The sequence below is a fragment of the Sycon ciliatum genome, chromosome 6 (assembly GCF_964019385.1).
Source record: "Sycon ciliatum chromosome 6, ocSycCili1.1, whole genome shotgun sequence".
NCBI lineage: Eukaryota > Metazoa > Porifera > Calcarea > Leucosolenida > Sycettidae > Sycon > Sycon ciliatum.
Genome location: NC_088648.1, coordinates 28,949,663 through 28,972,537, shown reverse-complemented (window position 1 = coordinate 28,972,537; position 22,875 = coordinate 28,949,663). Strand labels below are relative to the sequence as shown.

The 22,875-nt window shown below is 46.0% G+C and overlaps 1 long non-coding RNA gene across 1 annotated transcript in view; it reads right to left on the bottom strand.

Moving 5' to 3' along the window:
* The window catches only part of LOC135818937 (uncharacterized), a 44,177-nt gene that overhangs the window by 4,941 nt on the left and 16,361 nt on the right, over positions 1–22,875 (bottom strand). The window contains exons 2-3 of the long non-coding RNA XR_010553829.1: positions 10,351–10,480; positions 5,694–5,987 (exon numbers count right to left, since the gene is read on the bottom strand). This is a non-coding gene — a long non-coding RNA (uncharacterized LOC135818937). The remainder of the gene's footprint in view (positions 1–5,693; positions 5,988–10,350; positions 10,481–22,875) is intronic.

The following is a 22,875-nucleotide window of genomic DNA, read 5'->3' as shown; positions in this document are numbered from 1 at the left end:
TGGGACTGCTGGTACATGCTGGTACAGGGACTCGATCAGTGTGATGATAGTCGGGCTAAGCCCGCACTTGCGCATTATCTTCCACAGAGCTGCGTGCAAAACTCTGTAACAGTTTTACACCTACTTTCACCACTCACACCTTATCACCTTGTGTCACACCTACTCTCATATACATAACCAGTATATTGAGTAACAAACGCTCTCTTCTTCCTTCGCTCAATGAAGAACTATTACATTGGTAGCAAGAGGATGGATCTCCATCCTCTGTGGTCGTTCGTGGGCCTAGTTTTTGCCTCGGCTATCAGGTCTATCGTCGTCAGCATCTGGATCTTCAACCGTCTCCGGAAGGAAGCTCTACCCTCTACTCAGTCGTCACCCCAGTGCGTTCCTGAGTCTCGTGCTTCAGCTTCCCAGCCTGCACCGCGTGATCGCCCACACGTCAAGGAGCCATCCGTGTTCACCGGAGATCCCACCACGTTTCGGGAATGGGCATTTGCCGTCGAGTTGGCCTTGGCTTCGTGGCGCTTCGCGGATCCTAAACGTGAAGCTGAGTTTGCCGCCAGTTATATCGCTGGAAATCCGCGTCTGTGGTCGATGACTTCCCTGGAAGCCGGCACTGCATACCCAGACTGGTCGTCCTTGAAGAAGGCATTAGAGGCGGCTTACGGTGTGAAGTACGACCAAGAGAGAGCTCGGTGGAGTTTGTTCTCCCTCTCCAAGCGCGGCGCCTTAGGAGACTACATCGCAGAATTCTCGCGGCTCAGTTTTTTAATCACTGACCTGGATGGCCCCTCTCGCGCAGTACTATTTGTCGGGGGCCTGGTCCCGAAGCTCAAACGTGAAGTCATGAAGGAGCATCCTACAACTCTGCAGAAGGCGACAGAAGCAGCGCTCGCCGTATCGCAAGTGATGCCCTTCATTACGGTACGACAGCAGCAGGGGAACCCGGTACGTCGTCCACTGTCGGTTCCTGGTCCCCGTTCCAATCGCGAGGAAACGGAACGACGATGCTACATATGCCACCGACCTGGTCATCTGGCACGTCTATGTGACTCGAACCCAAACGTTGGACGCCAGTAAAAAGAGGGGTGCGATTACTGGCGTTGAGAGAGCACCCAAGGTCACCGTGCCAGTCGCCAACAGGTTTAGTTGCCTGGAGACAGACGACGTGGAGACCGATGATGGCGACGACACCCTGGAGTCTCAAGGCCCACAGTGCGTGCGGAGCTACGTCAGCAACATTGCCCTGGATTCGCACGCGCGGGACCACGATCTTCTTGTTGTGAACGGAAAGGTGAACGGCCACCGAGCGACAATGTTAATCGACTGCGGGTCAACACCCGATTTTTTCTCGGAACGATTCGCAATAAAACAAAAGATGAAAACGAAGATCGTGGAGGAGGTTCTAAAGGTGGCCTTGGCGGACGGATCAACCAGTTCGCGGCCGCTAGAGACCACCGACGCTCGCTTGGCCGTAGGAGGCTATGGCGATGACCAGCGCCTGACGGTCTTTCCCCTTGATCGATATTATGATGTGATCCTGGGAAAACCCTGTCTCACCAGGAATAACCCAGCTATCAACTACCGCACCAACGAGGTCAAACTGGGTGCCGAATCCCTAATCGCGGGTGAACCCACAGGCGACGCTGCTGTTCCCTCGGAGATGATGTTCATCTCTGGCAAACAAGCCAGGCATGCGCTACGGCAAGGCGCAGAGGGTTACCCGGCTTGGCTCTCTTCCCCCGACGACAGTTCGTCCCATGAGCCTCGGAAGGAGGTACCTCCGGACAAGCAGCGTGACGTCGATGAGCTGCTGCACAGATTCTCGGACGTGTTCCCCGATGACCTCCCTTCACAGCTTACCCCAGAAAGGTCAGTGGACCACGAGATTGAGGTCGAACACAACTCAACGCCAACATCCAAAGCAGCGTACCGACTATCCAAGCCCGAGATGGATGAACTACACAAGCAGCTGACAGCCCTCCTGGGTAAAGGATTCAACGAGCCTAGTAAGTCCCCGTACGGAGCCCCGGTGTTCTTTGTTAGAAGGCCGATAGGTCATTACGAATCGTTTGTGACTGGCGGGATCTAAATAAGATCACTAATAAGACAGTTAAAAACAAAGCCTGCCTTCCGAACATTGACGATCTGTTCGACACCGTCCAAGGGGCTCGCTACTTCACGAAATTAGACCTCCGTTCGGGATACAACCAAATCAGAATTAGTGAAAAAGATGTACCCACAACGGCAATTAATACCCCCTTTGGACATTTTCAGTTTCGGGTAATGGGATTTGGTCTTACCAATGCGCCTGCCACATTCCAGGCCTTGATGAATTCAATACTGCAGCCCTATTTACGTGATTTCGTGGTCGTATTCCTTGACGATATCCTTATCTTCAGTAAAACATGGAGCGAGCATTTGAGGCATGTCAGCACTGTTTTGGAAACCTTGAGAGCCAACAAGTTATACTGCAAACCCTCAAAGTGTGAATTTGAAATGTGAATTTAAAATGTTGGCTTGAGACACCGAAGTGTATTTTGGTTCCTGCAATAGCCTGTTCTTCGCTTTTATATTTTTATTTTTATTTTTTATTGGGAACACAGCCCTACAAAGAGACATGTGGACGCAAACACAAAACAAGACACAGGGGATGTACAGTGAGCAACTTGACCGACCAGGGGTCTCGGCGTTAGCGTTGCAACCTGGCATTGAAAAAAGGGGGGGTTGCATGGTCAAGTAGCAAAAGAATAATTTGGTGCAAGAAAGAGGCGCTAGTAGTGCACCAAATAATGTGAATACGTGAAATAACTAAACCAGAAGGGAAAAAGAAAAAAAAGAAACCAATAACCATAACAAGCAAGTACTAGTAGAAAGGTAAATACTAAATGGGTCTCAATATCATCGGGACAGGTACTGTGTGGACCACAGCTATCTCTTTCGGATTAGATCATTACATCCGTTGACCTTGAAGGTTTGGAGGCGTCTTGCATGAGGTTCTTGAAGCAGGAGGTCCGCAGGCAGGTTGTTCCAGTGTGTGATGGCGGAGAAGGGGAAGGATTGCAGGAGGTAGTCAGGCGTTGTGCGAGGGTGTGTTCACTTCAGCTGGAAATCATTTTGCGTCTAACGTCTTTGACGTGTGCACATTCTAGCTACGGGAAGGGGCTTGGTTGGTGGAAGCATGGCCTTTACCTGGGGAGGCCCTGGAATGTAGTGCTGCTTGTACAAGTTTGATAGGGCTGCCACCATTGGCGAAGATGAAGACTTTGGAGGATGGCTCCAGGTCCCAGGAAATACAGGGCACGTTGCTGAACTTTGTCCAGCTGGGCGATATAAGTTGTGGCTGCGCTCGAGCAGACCAGTGGGGCATATTCAAGTAGAGGTCACACGAATCCATTGTAGATTGCCACTCGACCATCGTCGTCCAGGATGGGTGCTGCCTTTCGTAGGAAACCCAGCCTTTCGGAGGCGCGCAGTACCACACTGAGAGTGTGCGCTCTGTAGGAGAGTAGGGTCAAGCATGACTCCCAGCAGCTTCAGGGCATCTGTCTCCTGGAGTGCTTCACTTCCAAAGGTGACTGGTTGAGTGCAGGGGGCGCTACCTTGTTATTCCGAAGTTACTCCCGTTTGGATTTGCGAAATAAATCAACCAATATCATAAAATCACTAGGAACTAGATCGAAACTAGTGCCCATTTGAAACCCGGAAAATGGACATAGTTTACCGTAGAAAAACGCTCCTCGCTCTACGTTGTGAGATGCACTTTCGTACAGTAGGGGAGACAGTGCATGGGGTCAGTGCGCATAGGCAAGCAGATCTTGCAACTATGGGATGGGCGTTTGCAGCGGACTTTACGGTACGAGGTGATTCGTAAAAATTTTACATGGCATATTATTTTACAAATCGAGTAAAATATCATTGTTGAGGGCGATTGCGTTCTTCCCCTGAAGTGTTCTTGTTAGTTCGACAGACAAGTCAGTTGCCATTGTATTGTAGTTTGTAAGCATCAGCAGCGTTTGGCGGAATTGTTTTCTTCCACGGCCTTGTGAGACATCAATCATGGATCGAAATTCGTGAATTTGTGGTCAATGAGGTAAAATATCCCTCAATGGATGCTTGAAGGACGTCCAAGAGCCAGCGAGCATATTCTACGGCAGGTGGAAACCCTAGGCTGGTCACCGATGCCAGCATTGAGTCTGTCACACCATCAAAGTAGCAGGGCTGAAGAAGAGATTAGCCAAAAAGGTGAAGGTCAGAAACTGCAATTTTGACAAAAGGTGTCTTTCACTCACTTATCATGAAAGGTGATTCAAATCCAAGTCCGAAGCTGCTGATGCTTATGGCATACAGGTAAATAATTAGCCATTCAGTAGACCTACGTATGGAACTCAGCTTGCTACCTCAGAAGTGCTGGCAGAGATTCACCACGGCAAAGTGCAAATGCAGGAAATGCGGCATGGATGTATGTTGGGTGTTGACGGCGGAGCACCCATTGAGGGTGGTCTGCAGTCTTCTTCCAACACAGAAGTATATGAATCAAGTGAAGGAGTCACTGCACTTGTCTTGGAGAGTATGGAAGCCCCGACATTGTCAGTATGTGCCGGTTAAATGCACTGTGGCCCAGATGCACGAATGCACCCTGTAGTGGGACTGCTGGCGCGCATCATGGATGGTATCTTTGCTTATTATGGTTATTTCACGCATGAGGATGCACTGCAAGTTGAAAGAAATGGAGCAGCAAGATAAGGTCTGCGTGCTCATGCTCCACAATGCCGGCAGGCGCTCAAAGATACCCTATCGTTTTGAACCGCAATTGACGACGTACAGAAACCAATACGTTGGGCAACCTGCAAAACCAGTCTGCTTTCTCTGCATGTGATTTGCTTCAGATGTATCTTGATTTCCCATTGCAAGCTTATTGACACATTTAGGTCATATTTGTTGATGTTAGACCCTATTTTACTGACTTGTAAAATTTTGTACACACTTTTTCTGGGTGAAAAAATGCATGCAAAGGAACCCCACACTGTGTCTCTCATGTTTGTGGTGTTCGATCAAGAAGTCCATAGGTGGATAGAGGACATACATAGTGACAGAATGAGACCATGCACACTTCAAAACTCGCCAGGGCAACGGAATGATAGCCTTTTTTACTTTCATGTAAAATTATTACAAATCACCTCGTACAGTATCTGTTCCTGGCTTGGAGCCTCTTGGTGGCCCGTATACGCGCGTACTCAATTGCCCTTGCAAGGACTCTGCGTACGACATGTTGGTCCGCGAGTTGCGTACGACATTCCTCGCATCTGGAGCTGCTGTACCTGGGCAGTCTTTTGCCAGATGGCGAGAGACACTGCGGCGCCAGCAAGTGTGAATTTTACATTTGTGCCATACTCTTACAGTCCGGGAACCTTCTGGCAAGCTAGAAAGCACAGCCTTCTTCAGGGAAACTTTGACATACATGGTCCCCTTGTCAACTCCAAACCCCTCATGGCTAACAATCGTACGTGCACAATCTAGTTCATAACTAAAAATGGCCTTAGAGTACTGACTGTTTAAAACCTTGTTTAGTTGGTGGACTCGATCGCATAACTTGTGCCCACAATTTCCATGTTAAGTACAAACAACAGTGTTACAATTATTACATAACCATTTGATAAAGAGGAAATACTTTTTACTTTCTCAGATTTTACCTGCATCAAGTCTGGTGTTTATACACATGACAACATCAGCGGCTGGGCATGGTGTCACTTTAGGATAGCAAGTAACACCTCCGCTTCCGTCCGACACCCAAACAGAAACGGATCTTTTCAGATTGGTGGTGATATAAGCGATATAGGACTGAGAACATGTTCCAGCGATATCAGACATTGTCACCAATGTAGTTTGAACAGCAGTACACCTAGCTTCTGCAGCTGATGAAGCAGTTCCAATCCAGTTACCGTCGCTTACAAAATAACGCCCTCCGTCGTTGCAATTATAGTGAGCTAAGAAGAAGAAACCGAGGAGAGAAACATCATAGACGAAATACTGCATAAAGCTTTAAACAGCGATTGAAATCTCAAATGGTATTGTTTGCTATGATGAATTATTTTTACATGCCTCAGGAAAGCTGAGAAAAAAGGAAAAAAGGACCAGATTGGGTACATAGACGCTACATAAACAGTGCAGGTGAGGTACGGTACACTTCATTTTCGCTCCATGGACAAGACAGTAAGTTAACAAAGGGTTAAGAGAGCATGTCTGAGAAAGCCAGAGCAGCTGGGCTGGACCATCTTAACCAATTTCGCCCAACAATTGCAATAAGGTTTCCTTTGGGGTCTGCAACAACCATGCAAAAGAGCCCGTAGCACAACTTATGGGCACCTTGGAACTGGGGACCACCTCGAAATGGGTCCAAGATGCGACTGAATTTTGGGACCATAAACGAGCCCTTGTATGACGTACAAAATGGATCTAAGAACAAACCACCAACAGGCCAAAATTATCTCACCTGAATTATGTTCACATCACCACCACATAGCCCCCTGGCTAAATCCGGGGAACCAATGGCCATTTTGTCCAATTATCACCATATTTCCTTACTAAAATGGCCCAATGTCAAGGGCCATAGCGGGAACCATTTACAGCGTCCAGGTGCACTATCTCCACTATCACCTAGGACATGTCTCGAAAAACAAATGTTCCACATTCCTTGGAAATAAACAAATTGGAATATTTTCCCTTCTCTACATTGCAACTCCGCCAATTTCCAACTGGATGAAGGAAAGTGACTCCTGAATCTCCAACATCAGGCACCGTTCCAGACGCCATGCACTGCAGCACTGTCATCTCTACCGGGTCTGACAAGAAAAATGCTCTGTCAACCCTTATCACTCCAAACAACAAGCATATCCTTCCCTGAGCGACTCGAATGTCACTAGCAGTATTAAAAGCTCTGTAGAAATGCAAAAATACTGAACAATTCTCGATTTGTGTGATCGAAACACGATATTTTTGCCTCCTGAAACTGGCCATGCGACGCGTGACATAGCAGATCGACCCGATTGGATCGACTCGATCGACAAGCAAGATCATAATCAAAATCTGCACTACTTTGAATTATCATGTTGATCAGCAACTATGCTATGATGTTTGCTGGTTAAACGAACCATGAAAAGGCATGATGCACAGGATTTCACCGTATGGGACTAGCTGTCACCCGATTTACAGACAGCTCATTTGACTGTTCGATCACGTAATCGCCACAAATTTGAGATTGGCCTGCTGGGTACAGAAAAACATACATTCACGGCTATTTCGTGTATCTGTTCAGTTGGAGTGTGTTTCTTGAATTGTTTGAGGATGCCAACAGTATTTTTTTGTTGCGGGCATGAATGACATATGTTGCTTGAGCGATATAGCTCGACACAGAGAATTCAAAAGAAGAGGTTGGTGCGACTTGGGCGATACTTGCGGAATTGTGTGTTGCTCCCTAGTTGGGAGCTCGCGGTTTTCCTGCCTACCTGAATTCTCACTTGACTAGATCACAACTACCAATCTGTGCACACGAGAAGTCCATCGAACCGTCCAATTGGCAAACCTGCAAGAAAGCACCACTCCCTGCACAATACTCAGTGGTTCCGGGGATTCACCCTTCGTCAGTTGGGCTTGAGTGGGCTGAGGAAGAGCAACACTTATATTGTGCCCTCCAAGCACAACCATCACCTGGGATACAAACTCACAGAAACGCTCCGTTTCCAGCGAGACAAACACGTCGTTAACACCAGATGGCAACGTGAGACACTGTCGCTCTTGGAGGTGCTGAACAAGTCCTGAGGACCGTTGGCCATTCACAACGTTTTTGCCTCCAAACTATCTAATTCGCACGCCGGAGCTGGGGACAACAATGTGAAGAAGAGTTTGTTGCGACTTCGGCGATACTTGCCAAATTGTATTTTGCTCTCTACGTGTCAGCTCCTGAGTTTCCTGCTGACTTGGCTGACTCACGACTGCTCACGAAAAGTTCATCGAACTGTCCACTGGGCAAACCTGATAGAAACCACCACTGACTCCTCAATACACAGTGTATCGGGGAATTCACCCCTCATCAGTTGAGCTTGAGTAGGCTGAGGGAGATTGTGCCTGAAGAGCACCACGTATATAGTGCTCTTCAAGCACAAACATCACCAGGGATACAAACTTACAGATGTAGCAAGAACCCACCACCCATCGTACCCCCTGCTAGAAGGTACAGCGTGATGACACAGCCTGTTGAGGCGGGGGAGCAGTGTAGCAAGAAGGACCCATGAGTGTGCGTTGTCCCTGGTAGCCGAATCGGTAGGGCACTGTCCCGGAAAGACAGGGGTGCTGGGTTTGAATCCCGCTCCTGGATTCTCATTTTGCAACATAGAGACGCTCCGTTTCCAGCAGCGTAAGTCAGTGTCGATCATGGAGGTGCTGAACAAGCCTTGTTGCCTCCAAACGATATATCTTGCAAGCTCGCGCTGGGGACAACAATGTGAAGAAGAGGTTGTTGCGACTTTGGCGATACTGGGGGAATAGCGTCTCCATTCCCACCGGATCTATATTCCTGCAGCCAGATAATATGATGGCCTTAACACGGTTTTGGTGTTTTGAGCATAGACATCCAAGCCCTATAAATCATTTTTCATTACGAGGTGCATTTCAAAATAACTTCCTTGCTAAAGACGATGGAGTCGCGCTGAGACCAAACGCTGCTCGGTCAACCAGCCCTGCATTGTCATTCGCAGATTAAACTGTAGATCTTTTGGAGACAAATAGGTGCTCGACACCAAAGCTACAGCAAGCAGACTTACGCTAGCTCCACACCTCGCTGCATGCTGCGAACTCCGGCAACTATGGTACATGTATGCCAGAGTCGTGTTTCTGATCAGCCTTTTTCATCGAGAATTTGATTCTGATCTTGATTATCGATCAACTCGATCAAATCCGTCCACCTGCTAAGTCACGCGGTGGTGTGGTCGGTGCATGGTCAGCTTCAAGCCGCAACAACATCGTACTTCGATCACGCAAATCGAGTTTTGTTCAATGTTTTTTGCGCTTCTGCAGAGCTTTGCTGCTAGCTGCTAGAGTCGCTCCGGGAGGGAAATGCTGGTTGTTTTCAGTGACAAGGGTTTCAATTCAAATTTCTGCTCAGACCCTGTAGAAGTAACCGCACTGTGGTGTTTTGGCGTGCTGACATCCGGAGTGTTGCCTGGTGTTGGAGCTCAAGGTGTCGCCTTCCGTCAGCGGGAAGGAAATTGGCAATGGTGCAATGTGGTTAAGTGAAAATATTCAAATTTGTTCATTTCCAGTAAGCGTAGAACACTTTTTCAGCGACATGTCTTGGGGGGCAGAGGAGATAGTCCGCTGGCCTGCAGTTCATGGTTAAGAAAAATAGACGCCTGAAATGTTTCCCACTATGGTCCTCGGTAATTGGCTATTCTAGAGATGAAATTAATTTTAGTGATATCTGGGGAAGATTGCCATCGCTTTCCTGGATGTAGCCATGGCTCTATGTGGTGGTGAAGTGAAGACTAACCAGGTGATTTAATGATAACATGGTGGTGGTTTGTTCTTAGTTCCATTATGGACGCTGTACCAATCTCAAAATTGAGTTGTACTTTCGGCCCATTTCGAGGTGGTCCCGAGTTGCAACGTGTCCGTAAGTTGTGCAACGAGCGAGTTTGCATTGTTGTCGTAGACTCCAAAGAAAACCTTTTTCCAAACTTTGACCGAAATCGGAGAGATGGCACAGGCCAGCTTTTCTTGTTTTCTCAGACATGCTGTCGTTATAATCTGATCGAGAAAGATGGAGGAGGACCAGTAAAATTTACAGAGACAAGGCGAAAGAGAGAAAGAGGAAACCGAGAGATAGAGAGAGACACGGAGAGAGATAGAGAGGGAGAAAGAAAGAAAGACACAGAGAGACAAAGAGACGGGAAGAGAGAGAAGGAGGTATTCCTAAATGCATTTTCCCCAACTCATATTTAAACCTTTTTAAGTTTCTTTCGTGGCATCTCTCCCAGTTCTTGTGTGTAAGTTCTCACCTCTTTTCTGATCCATTGCCTTATGCTCTTTTATGTGCACCATTGCCTTCAGGAGCGCTGTATTTTGTCCTCGCATCCTATTTGGACATTTGACTCCAGAAATGCTTTATCTGAAATGGTCATGGAAATCTCGCATAACAACTGCACTATCATAATCCGATATCATCATTATTCACTTTTCTCGTTTTGGTAGGAAGTGGAGAATCCTCCCTCTAGTGAAAAAGCAGTACTGCCTGTGCCCTGAGCGAATTGAAATAAAAGAATACAACAACAACAACAACAACAACAATTCCCTTACCGACATATTGCTGTGCAGTCACGGACATTACTGCTGCGCTGAGGACCAATATGACTAGATACCACGATTTCATCTTCTATCCTATGCAATAGGAGTTTTCTTCCCAGAACTGCGACAAACGCACGGCACCCTGTGAACATGCACAGACACAGACATAGGTAGCGACGTTTTCATTTTAATTCGCAGAACCTAACCGGCGGTGTCGCCAATGATAGCAGGGTGTAGTACAAAGGAAAGAACACTCGGTCAGTGAATAACTTAAGAACAAAACACAGGGAATGTGGTAGACAGTACACGACTGGGACTGTGGAGTACCCCAACCAATCAAAAGGTGCTTGTAGTTTTCAGTTGTGGGTGCTACTGCTAGCAAGGCAAAACGGCAGGCGGGCATGTTTCAACTGGCGGTGGTGGGTAATTCTACACTAGTCGGATCGCAGGGAGGCAACCAGAGGACGCCACGAAACCGTAGAGCAAAGCTGGAAGCACAACGGATTTCGGGAAGTATTCTCTGAACCTTCTTGCGAGGCAACGGCGGGCTCACCACAGTTATGGCGCCGTCTCCAAGACATTCCTTCCAGCAATGGTAAGGTGTGTTTCAAATCGCCCGTGCTCGTCTTTCGTGCTGCCCTGACTTCGCATGGGGGACTACTGGTAGAGTGACTTTCTACTGAATTTGACAGTAATGTCTTGGCCGGAGGTTCGCAAGAAAAGTCTTTTGCTTGTGTTCAGGATAATAATTATTCCCTTCTGGATGTGGTAAGCAACTCGGTTGTAGACTTTATGAGAACTCGCGTTACTTCCTGACACTCAGGGTGGCTGAACTTGAGAGCAATACCATCAGCAAGCTGGACTGAGAGACGGGCTGGCAATTGTTGGCATATGCCTGGTGTAGGAACCCTGTGGGACGCCACATGAGCACGTACCACAGACAGCAGGTGATCCAGGGAGTTGCACTTGTTTGGTGCGTCTTTTGAGGGAGTTTGCAAATCAGTGGAGAGCAGTGCCGGGAAGAACCACGACGAACAGATCCCGTGGAAGAAGTTCATGATTGACTTTGCCAAAACCTTCGACATGTGCAGCAAACACTTTCATATCCACCCGTTTTGACCACAATAAAGCCTTTGTGAAATGACTGTCAGCATATTCTGTTTATCGCAATTCTAAAACCATGTCAATCTTTACCAGGAAAATTGAAATTATTATTTCCATTTTCCTTGTTTCCGTTGAACACACCAATCCAGCTTGGCAATTCTTTGCATAAGCCAAATGAACAAAAGAAAAGAGGAGCGAGTGAAGCCAATGAAGAAAACAAACACATGCAACTGCAGAATAGGAAAACATATTAATAATAATAAGACAATCCTAAAAGCACACGAAATATCAACCATTTACTTCAATGAAATGGAAAACTAATAAATGGAGCATCAATGCAATACAATAGAGAGTTTAAGAAGCACTTTATTTCCGACATGACGCGAGTGTTCCGCTCGCGTTATTTGGGTCGCGCGACGTATAACAACATGGGTGACCTGCAGGTCATGTCGAAATTTGGAGTTTTCCTTCAAATTTGACGTAAATAGCGCGTCAGGTCGGAACCTCACTCCGCCTTTTTAAGATCCGTGCCGCCCTTTATTCACTACGACATAAATAGCTCATTATCCACATGTCCTTTGCGTCTCTGTGTTTTTCACTGTTTTATTTGACATTATATTTCTTTACGGAGTTGTTTTACTGTTCATTTTGCTACTCTTTCTTTTTCCCTCCCCTTACTTTTATTTATCGCCGTGGTTGGCAACCACCCACTCTCTTAACATTGGCCGGTGTTTCCACCGAGTCTTGAGATGTTGTAATAAATATAATATATAAATAATGTGCATCTTAATTTGATTCATTCCACCCGATCTTGGTGACAGGCGACGACGTGAGACATCTCCAACAGACTTTCCAAACACAATTGTTTGAATTCTTCACAAATTCGAACTTAGAAGTTGCGACTTCGGCAGTAATAGTCATGTTGATTGTTCCAACTAGGAACACACGCTTCTTGCCGAACTTGCCACTTGACAGACTCACGACTGCCATCCGGAGCACACGAGGAGCACGTCGCACCTTCCACTCGGCAAGAAAGCACCACTCCCTGCTCAATACACAGTGTTTCAGGGAATTCACCCCTCATCAGTTGAGCTTGAGTAGGCTGAGGAAGATTGTGCCTGAAAAGCACCGCTTATATACTGCTCTCCAGGCCAAACCATCACCAGGGATACAAACGTGCAGAGACGCTTTTTTTTCCAGCGCGACAAACAACTCGTGAAGCTCCAGGTAGCAGCGTGAGTCAGAGTCGCTCGGTAGTCGTGAGTCACTCAAGTGGCAAGTTCGGCAAGAAGCGTGTGTTCCTAGTTGGAACAATCAACTTCTTCACAAATTATCGAATTATTGATTTGCGCATGCGCACTGTGTCCATGATGTCGTAATTGATATGGCATGAGTCGGCAGTGGTATTTCTAACAAGCACAGAAAATATGAACAAAATCCACAAGGATTTACCGTGAAAAGACCGATTTCTACGTTTTCCCCAAAAAGTTGCAATTGTGCGAATCAAAGATATGTTACATTCGGTCTTTGCAAGCTCATAGCAGCCATATCGATAAAGCAATCTTACTCAAATTTTTAGACATGATGTCTGGAATCTATACGAGCAATTTGACCCCGCATTGGACGAAATCAGAGCTAGTTGAAAATTTCACATAATTTTGACCCCTGAAGGTAGATCGCCACCTTAAGTTGAGGTGGCAGACTACCCAAAAGTCCGCAGAAAAATCGAATTTGTAAATTCATATTGAGTGCTTCATCAGGTGAAAAAGCATGAGTAGCTGCAAATTCTCTGAAGATTTTGTCCCGATCTGACTAGCCGTTCAAGAGTTATGACCGAAAATGTGCCTTTGCAAGGAAAGTTTTTTTGTTGCACGCTGTCATTTGCTGGCACGCGAAAGTGTGCAAAATTTTGCTCCAAGTCCAACAAATTCCGTTAAAAAACCACGTATTGGGCTGCACGGCTTTTGCCAGCACCCTCGTGATGTTGCAGATATGTGGCTTGATTATTGTAGTAGACGTTGATTTAGTGACTTTGGCAAGTTTGAGTTGTGTCAAGAAGTCAAGTAGGATTCAGTACTAGGCAGTAGTAGAACGTGAGTGGTAGTGTATCGGGACTGGAGGCAAAAAAACAGCTCGAAACTAACTTTATTAACAATTCTCTCTCTCTCTCTAGAACGGCAAAACAGCCTCTAGCAGTAAAACTCTGAACTCATCGTGACAGATAAAATAAACGCAATTTATGGAAAATAATCACAAACAGCAACGTACTGTCATGCGATCGTTGTATCGTAGAACTAACGTCGCAATGACCAATACGCTGAGCGTATACGCAAATGCTGAGCTTGTAGCGAACGTCGTATTGAACAGTACGCTGAGCGTATACGCAAATAATGAACTTGTAGTGTGACCAACGCGTGACCAACGCTACAGTAGTCTTTGCCGGTTTCTGAGGGGCTTGGCTTCTTTTGTTGACATCACAATTACTCGTGTAAGTAAAGTAAGTAAATTATCGTGTCCGTTCCCGAAGGGAACTCGTGTAGAAATCATAAATGCCAGCACCGCTGCCCAAATACTCTTCGCTCACACATAATAATTATAATATACGAAAATATTTTTGGAGTGGCTTATATTAAGAACGTGATTGTCTTGTCGCCACATATACTCCCATACTCAATCTGCGGACAGCATGCTGTTTCGTTCTTTTTGAACTCATCAGCGCAGCACAGAGGAAATGAGGCCAAACCTGATAGCAATGGAAATAAAAATTTCCAATCAGGCCCGAACGTACCTTGCCAGAGTGCTCAAACTGACAAGTCAGTGAGCTCTGCATAACGCAAACAGCAAAGGCACTACCCCACGCAAGAGTGCTCAACTGCTACAAGAGCAGGAGCGAAATACTCAATCTGCGGACAGCATGCTGTTTCGTTCTTTTTGAACTCATCAGCGCAGCACAGAGGAAATGAGGCCAAACCTGATAGCAATGGAAATAAAAATTTCCAATCAGGCCCGAACGTACCTTGCCAGAGTGCTCAAACTGACAAGTCAGTGAGCTCTGCATATATAGACAATGACATCAGCATGTCAATTGAAAGTTATTTTAGTTGGGCGCAGCTTGACGTTAACCGGATAAAATAATGATTCTTGGCGAATGTTCAGATATGCGCGCGGATTAGGGGGGGGGGGGCGAAGTCACGATGCAGAGCCGACTTTTGACCATCAGATAAATTAATTGGACCGAAGTAGCCTGAAAAATCCTCGCAACCATTCCTGGAATTGTATTGCAGCATTGTTCAGATGTCCTGGCACCTCCATTTACCACTCTAGTCAATGCATCCTTGACATCAGGTACTGTGCCAGTGTGTTTTAAAACATCACACATTATTCCACTGTTCAAGAGTGGCGATGCAACATCCTCTACTAACCTCTACTAACTATAGACGAGTGTCATTGCTCCCTATTCTGTCCCGGATTCTGGAGTTCTTTGTAAAGAAGCAACTCACAGCATACCTCACGCAACATAGCATATTACCTAGCAGTCAGTTTGCCTACAGGAAAGTGCACTCTACGGAAGATGCATTAGTTCTAGCCGCCAACCGTTGGCTGTTGGCCAAACTAGAGCGATAATACACAGGTATTGTGATGGTTGACATGTCAAAAGCGTTTGACCTTGTCCAACATCAACGTCTGATTGATAAACCATTCACACTGGGAGTCAATGGCAGAGTATTGTTATGGTTGGCTAGCTATCTGTCTGGTCGAACTCAGCGTGTCAAGGTGTGTTAGGCTCTCTCTGATGCAGTCCCATGCTCAAGAGGTGTGCCCCAAGGCAGTGTGCTTGGGCCGCTTCTCTTTGTCCTTTACACGAGTGACATTTCCGACGTTATACCTTGCATTATTGTTCATCAGGAATTCGCGGACGACATCTTCCTAGATTATTCTGATTCAGATCTGGACACTGTTTGCAAGACGTTGACTACGGCTGTGACACGTCTGTCTGACTGGCTCTCCGAAATTGGGCTTCTGCTGAATACCGGCAAAACCCAAGTCATGGTAATTCAACCTCGGGGACTCACTGGCGACATACCAGTCGTGAAATGTAAGGATCAAGCCTTAACTGTTACCTCCACTGCCAAATACCTTGGCGTAACCGTTGATGATCAGCTATTCTGGCAGCCACATGTCTCCAGTGTTGTGCAGAAGGCGTCAGTCGCCATCAGCCAGCTATGGCGCCATGGGCGATCTCTGCCCATAAGAGCCCGCAGACTTTGGTACATTGGCATTGTGCAAGCACGACTAACGTACGCATCCAATGCATTCTTCCCGTCGCTGACACAGCAGCTGCAGAGTCGTTTAATCAAATCCAGCAAATCAGGAATTCTTGCAATTTTCCGACTCTCCAGCCGTGCATCCACAGCCCCCCTCCTCGTGCGCCTATCTATTCGATCCCTAACTCACATTTTAAAATACAAGGTTTTGTTTTTTGTTTTCCGTTGCCTACATGATCTTGCAAGTCCTCTTTTCTGCACCTACTTTCTGTTGATGGCTAACACAGACCAAGCATCCCGGACAGGAGCAGCGGCTACTGCAAGTGCCTTTCCTTCCTGGACCTTTCCTTATGTCAGTCATTGACATTTGTGGGAAGCACTCTTTGGAATGCCCTTTCCAGCGATATTCGCCTCCACAGTGCGGCGATTGCCTTTAAACTGGCTCTGAACAGAATTACTTGTAAGTTGTAACCACCTTGCTCCGCATCCCTAAACATTACTGCATGTTTTCTCGGTGTTTTCTTCACTGCATGCTCACACATACACACACCCATTTGAATTATATACAAACTTTGTGCTTTGGAATTATCATGTTATGATTCTTTTTAATAATGTTTCCTTCTCTCATAATATGATATTCGTTCTGAGCAGGAACCGGAGGTTTCTCCTCTCGTGAGAAGGCAGAAATGCCTGTGCTCTAAACGAATTCAAATAAAAGAAACAAACAAACAAAAATATTAACTGGTTTTGAGGGAAAGAGACAAACGGGAAAAGTCTGAAGAAAAAATTGACTGTCACCACCATGCAGGACTCGAACCAGGGACCCTCGCTTGTAGCCAGCGATGCTCTAACCACTGAGCTATGGTGTAGACAAACAAAAATAATGTGATATTTCGGGCATTTTTGAGGGGTATGCAAATTTCAAGGTTCACTTCAGAAAATTTTTCTTGGGCTTTGCACAATCGATCCACACGCCAAAGGGAACTTAGCTGAAAATTTTGAGCGAAATCGGAGAAATCCACTTGCACACCTACTTTGGTATTCTCAGACATGCTCTCTTAATTATTACATTGTAAAAGCCAGTAAGGCCAGTAAAGGAAATAATAATACAGCGGGCACTCGCATTACTGAAAAGCAGCATGTACTGGGAGTAGCCCTTTCCCAAAGGTGCTCTTTTAATTCGCACTTAGTGCTTTTCGCGTCCCTCCAAACATGCTGACAAAGTGCTCTTTTTTCAGTGGAAACAGGCAAAAAGTGCTCTTTTTTCAGTGAAAACAGGCAAAAAGTTCTCTTTTTTCAGTGAAGCATGATACATGTCCAGATATGAACCCAAGCTGAGAAATGAATACGCACTCTTCCATTATGGGTCCACGAAAGGCAAAACAGGAAGTAAAGTTCAAAAAACCCACTTTTTACAGCATTGTGTACACCGGGCCGCGGGTACAAGCTTCACCAACTTGTTGCCCCTCCCCACCCCCCCCCCAAAAAAAGCGGCGTACCAAGGCCCATCGAGCACTCGGAAACTGTGATAGCATGCATGAGCAAACAGATTTTAGCACTTTTTTTAGCTCAAAAAGCTCAAAAAGGGCGAAATTCACCAAAAAACGCAATAAAGGGCGAAAGAAACGGGCTTTTCCAAAAAGGGCCAAAAAGGGCGAAAAACGGGCTAGCACCTTTGGGAAAGGGCTAGCTGGGAGGGATCGCATGAATCGGTGGTACTGTGGGATTTTCCTGATGTCGGGCTGGAGCCTGTTCCACAGTGATACACATTGGAATGAGGCAGAATGTGTGCCAGCGGATGTCTTTGTGACTGGAAATTTAAGTGCTCAATTTCCCTGACTACGTGTAGCACGGCCGGTATTAAGAGGACTGAACATATCCGTAGGCAATGTGCTGCATTTACCTTGAAGGCAGCGCCAAGTGTAGCCAAGAAGCTTGTGGCAGTACATAACTTCTAGCGAGAGCAATCGCAATTGGCAATACAGCGGCGCAGATGGGGATGCAAATGGAGCGTTGTAAACACAGCGGACTGCGCGCTTGAGTCGACGCTTTTGGCGCTCGAGCTGATATGAGGTGAGGCGAGCAGAGAAACGTTGTATACACCAAAATACAAGATTGACTCCAAATTGGTGCAATGTATGTATACGATGTATGTGTACAATGAATATTCAGCATTCGAAGGTGGGTCGGCAGCTTGAATACCTTCGAAATAGTTCCGTAAGCAGCTATAATGACAAAGAATAGCTGAGGAGTGCGGAGAAATGATCTACATATTCGCAGCTGCACCCTGCGTGGAGTCGTTCCGCAATCTCGTCTTCCATTTCTTCCTCCACAGCTGAAGACATGACGTCGCTGCCGTCACTAGCCCCAGACTAGATATTATATACAGTCAGAACTTGAACCTTCCAAGTTGGAAGGCTGTCGGCTAGCGCTACGGAGATGTGTTGAAGCTAGGTGTCAGGACGTCGAATGTCTCAGTACTCTGTCAGTTTTGTGCCTAGTTGCTGCACTTTCTGACTGTATATAGTATCTAGTTACAGTGGTGGAGAGTTACTCTTAACTCGTTTCCATATGTCCTTTTCCTTTCTACTTTTATTATTGGCTCAATACCCGAGTTTCAAATTGCACACCTGATGAGCCGTCACGAACCAGACGGCGAAACGTACGTCGTGTGAAACAACTTGTTTTGTTGTCAACTAGTCCATCACAATGTATTGCATGAGGAGTACTGTAGGAGTTTAGATTTCGGCTTGTACAATTCGTTCTGGCAAAGCTTCCCCCTTCTTAACTTATCTTTGATATTTTTGACCCACCCAAGTTGGGTGGTGTGCTGCTTTGCTGCTTCGAATTGTAGTTAGACCGCTTTGTCAAATCGCCTACTGGTCTCGTCATCGTCCAGTCACAATCGACATTCTTTGTTCCGTTGGGACTGTAGCTTGTGCTCGTTTTCGTTGCGCTTGCCTCCCCCTCTTTGGTCTTTCCATAACCTTGAACCTTCCAAGTTGGAAGGCTGTCGGTTAGCGCTACGGAGATGTGTTGAAGCTAGGTGTCAGGATGTCGAATGTCTCAGTACTCTGTCAGCTTTGTGCCTAGTTGTTGCACATTCTGACTGTATATAGTATCTAGTTACAGTGGTGGAGAGTTACTCTTAACTCGTTTCCAAATGTCCTTTTCCTTTCTACTTTTATTATCGGCTCAATACCCGAGTTTCAAATTATAATTATTAGACACAATCTCATAGCATGTGACAAGCATAGCTAATGCAGGGACAGAATCCCCTGAGACAAGGGCGTTGAGCCAGCCACGGCAATAGTAAGCTAGGAAAACAAAGCAAATATGAATTAAAGCAGAAAATGAATGGAAAATTACAAAGAAAAACGAATAACGGAAGTGAGCACTATCAAAATTCGTGCATCACCCAGGTATTCAAGAATGTTCTTCGATGATAATTATTTCGTCTAGTTCAGTTGTGATAGTAGATCTTTAAACTGACATATAGAATAACAAGTTTTCAGACCGTATGGTAATGATAACCAATGAGAGTAGCCGGAAAACGAAGGGGACTTTAGATACTGGGCTGACTTAACAAGAGGCAGGATGAGCGCGTTACGGGTTGAGCTTGTCGAAAACCAATTGTACTTCATCATGTGTGAAGGGGTTTTATGAATAAATATGTTATGAACCAGTGTACAGAGATGGTGCTTATGACGAACGGAGAGTGGAGAAGTGTGTGCAAGTCGATAAAGGGCATCCGAAGGAAAACATCGATCCTTGTTGTAAAGAATTTGAAGTATAAATCTATGTTGGACTTCTAATTGGTTCAGAGTTGAGTCAGAAAGGCCACACTAAGGGGTGTCTATAGAACCGTGTAAGAAATGCTAGATAAATCATAATACAAGTGCAAAAAACACTAGATGAAACTTAAAAAGGGAAAAAGATTACGTAGCCAAAGGTGAGAAGACACTGAACGACGTGTCAACGTACCAATACAAACTAAGTGCAACAACTTGATCTTTCTGCTTTCCTAAAACAGGCCTCTGAATATATTTTATACAAACTGCCTCAAGGTCTTTCAAATGCTGGACATAACGCTCATGGCAGAGTACCGACAACATGAGTCATCATACACACTAAGACAGTCATGACGAGATAACAAGTGCATGTAGATACACAGCCGACCTCTTACCAACAACTCATTCATCTGCCTCATCTGCTCCTTCTCATCCCATTTCTCCTCGTCCATCTCCTCGTCCTCTTCCTCGTTGCGCTCGTCATCACCACCATCATCTACCCCCTCCTCTGTCTCTTCACCGAACGTTCCCGTCATCAAATTCCCCTTCCATCTTCTCCTTATCCGTCTCATCCTCCGTTTCTGTACAGACCACTTGTCTCCCATTTGCTAGCTACTCTTCCCGTGACCGGCATTGCTCCTCCAGATCCGCTTCACTCGCAAATTGCTCGACTCTCCTCCGGATGGCACTGTCTGTAACGCGCGGTCCCTGGCCCTTTCTGGTATAACTCTCGGTAGAGTAGTTTGCTGTAGCTCTCCTAGGTTTGTGGGTTAGCGGTCTAGTTTCCTTGAGATGTCTGCATTGTCGGTCCTGCGGAATGGGTGCTACGTGCGCTGGGGTAAATTGTGTGAGACTTGGTGATGCAAGCTCGATTTTGGATGCTCGATTCTGGAGACTCGATTCTGGATATCAATATAATTGTTATGAAATACACATACATGTCGAGGAAGGTACGTAGTTGCGTGACGTTTGCGGCCTTCATCCTATTCATAGATATTAATAGTCTATTGCGCGCAATTACGGTTGTTCTTCAACGAGAGAGCTAGGAAGCTCAGGGCACAACGCTATGCTTTTTTGCCTTGATGACCTAGACAAAAAAAGCATAGGGATGTTATAAATTCTTATAAATTTCAACCTAGGATTCGAACCCGCACTATCGCCCTGCATGCATCCCCCGATACACTTCGCACACATACTAATTCTTCCAAGTGGCTTCACGTTTATAATATGATCTTGCATTTGAAAACCCTATTTGAATATGCATTGTGGCCAGCCGTCTTTGATGGTACGGTACGGGACAGGTATGGTCTAGGGTAATACGACACCGTCTACCGCATTGATGACCTATGAAAAAAAGGATAAGGATGTTATGCATTTTTCAATTCTCATATTTTGTTAAGGCATTACCTGGGATTCGAACCCGCACTATCGCCCTACGTGCAATCCCCCATACACTTCGCATTCCTACTCATTCTTCCAAGTTGCTTCACGTTATGATCTTGCGTTTGAAAGCCCTATTTTAATATTGCGGCCAGCTGTATGTTTTTTTGGTTTTTTTTTATTTTTATTTCACGGATCCTCCAGAGGCAAATAGATGCCTATCGAAGGGAGTCTCCTAAGTAAGAATGGAAAATGAGAAAGTATGTTCGTAAGGGAGAAGAGGTAGAAGATACATTGGTACAAAAGAAGTAAATTCAGTACTTCGGGTAGTACATTGCATGCTAATCATAGTGAGAATTAGAAAAGCAGCATTGCGGACTACTATAACTGACAAATACACAAACTATTGAAACTATCATAGATGTGGTTAGCCTAGACACAAAAGTATGTGGCCAGCTGTGTTTGATGGTACGGTACGGTACGGGCCGGATACGGGATAGCGCCAGGCGTGATACAAACACACAAACACACAAATACCAAACGAGAGAGCTTGGAAGCACAGGGCCCTACGCTATGCTTTTTTGCCTTAATGATCTAGACAAAAGAGCATAGGGATGTTATAAATTCTTATAAATTTATACTTTTTGTTTTCAGACATTACAAGAAATTCGAACCTGCACTATCGCCCCTGCATGCATCCCCCGATACACTTCGCATACATACTGATTCTTCCAAGTTGCTTCACGTTATGATCTTGTATTTGACAGCCCTATTTGAATATACGCACATCTGACAGTTGCTGAGCATGACGAAAGAAATGTTCTGGAAAACGAGTTCTGGCCCGAGCATGTAACAGCACGAGAATGGAAGTTCAAGAACCCACCCCTCCCCAAGAAATCATAAACTGTGATGTTGAATCCACACGCACCCATCTTTTTTCCCACATCACCACACGCTTTTACTCTTAACCCAAATGCAGCCCTGTTCTCTCCCGGCCGACAATCGCAAGTGAGCGCACTGAACCCTCTTGCTCCACCATTCCAACCGCCCCCTTTGACTTTCAACTTTTCACCTTGTATTCCTGATATGAAGTCTCCGTCGAGTATCAGGATCTGCACAGTTAACGCATGCAGCTGGCTGAAGCGGGCTGATGAGATTAAAAACTTATTTTCCACATCTCAACTAGATATCTTGGGCATAACTGAAACCTGGTTGACTCCTGATATCACAAGTTCAATATTAACACCGTCAGCTGAATACAAAATTATCCGGCATGACCGTCACAACAATACCGTGCGACGTGGAGGTGGAGTGGCATTCCTCCTCCACCCTTCCATTTCCCATGCTACCAAACATCGTCCAGATCTTCAGCCTGCTGATCCAACCATTGAAATTGTGTGCATAGAACTAGAGCATCGCCCCAACTCCACGTTTGTGTTCTGTTGTTACCGTCCTCCTTGGCAGCCACCTGATCAGTTCTGCAGCGCACTCCGGACCTGCATTCAATCAATATCTTGTCCTCAAGCTTCCATATTTGTCATTGGCGACTTTAACGTTCGCCTCTCGAAATGGCTAGCATCCGATCCTGATACACCTGCTGGTACATGCATGTATGACACCCTGGATGATCTGGGCTTATCGCAACTTGTGGATCAACAGCCTACCCGCTACTCCGCAAGTGGTAAGAGTTCATCACTATTCGACCTAGTTATCACTAATGCTCCAATAGCAGTCTCCCATCTCACCATCCTCCCACCAGTATCTGATCACTGTCCTGTAGTTTTCGATGTCGTGCACAACCGATCAGCAGGCTCCACAGCCCAAATATCTTCTGCACAAAACACCTGGCTCGACTTTGCCCACACGGACTGGCAAGCATTTAACAACCACGTGTGGCAACTACCCTTGCTAGATGCCGTCCAAACTGCGCAAACAGTTGATGAGACCTGGTCATTGTGGCGCACAGCGCTGGAAGACTCTGTATCGTTCTTTGTTCC